Source organism: Aplysia californica, unplaced genomic scaffold (assembly GCF_000002075.1).
Source record: "Aplysia californica isolate F4 #8 unplaced genomic scaffold, AplCal3.0 scaffold01305, whole genome shotgun sequence".
NCBI lineage: Eukaryota > Metazoa > Mollusca > Gastropoda > Aplysiida > Aplysiidae > Aplysia > Aplysia californica.
In genome coordinates, this window is record NW_004798575.1 from 152,723 (window position 1) to 153,603 (window position 881).

General features: G+C 47.1%; 1 long non-coding RNA gene across 2 annotated transcripts in view; it reads left to right on the top strand.

Moving 5' to 3' along the window:
* LOC101858152 overlaps positions 1-782 on the top strand; it is a 64,324-nt gene extending 63,542 nt beyond the window's left edge. For both annotated transcript variants that reach the window (XR_221211.3, XR_004859386.1), the window contains one exon: positions 79-782. This is a non-coding gene — a long non-coding RNA (uncharacterized LOC101858152). The remainder of the gene's footprint in view (positions 1-78) is intronic.
* Positions 783-881: the final 99 nt, after the last annotated feature.

Consider the following 881-nt stretch of genomic DNA (forward strand, 5'->3'; position numbering starts at 1 on the left):
TTATTATTATTATGTTTCATAATGACTAATGATGTTATTTTTACCATTAGTAACATCTCGCCTCTTTTCCTTTTTCAGATGTGTCCCTGACGCCGGCCGGTGACGAGATCTTTTTTCTTTTCTTTTCGTCTGTGCGCAAGGATACTGTTTTGATACTCTGTGCTTTGCGTTGGCGGCGGAGGGATACGATACCGGGCAGCAGACGAAAATAGTAACCCACCCCGTGGTTTCTGGAAGAGGTGGACAAAATACGGATAATCTATCTGGATAACCGGATAATTACCAATGAGACATTGTCCGAATTCAGACTCTGAACGCCTCTTTCCTGACCCGCTTGCCCGAAGTCGGTGCACCCATTTGTTGAAGTGGTGGTGCTAACCCGTTCCTCGAAGTGGTCCTAACCCATTTGCCGAAGAGGTTCATACCATAATATTATTTGCAGAAGTGGTGCACTAACATATTGTCCGGATTTTGCTAAAGCGACTCATTGCCCAGCTCTAGTTTCTGTTCTGGAGCTCTCCCACGCTTGAAGGAAGGGGGAGTCATCAATGGAGTAAAAAACAGAGAGGAGGTAGCGGCGATCGATGGAGTGAACACAGGACTGGCTTGTCGGGCTTATTTTCTACACCCAGGAGGAGGAGGAGGAGGAGGAGGAAGGGACCGGGACGGATAGAGAGAAGGACGGATTCTTCTTCTGGATGAGGAGAAAGGAGGAGGAGAAGGAAGAATAAAGTCGAGTTGTGACCTAGTCGTACAGACAGAATGGCGAAGAGATATACAGAGGGGGAAAGGTAAGATTGAGTCAACCAACGCGTTTGTTTTGTCTGTGTGTGTGTGTGTGTGTGTCTGTCTGTCTGTCTGTGTGTGTGTGTATGTGTGTG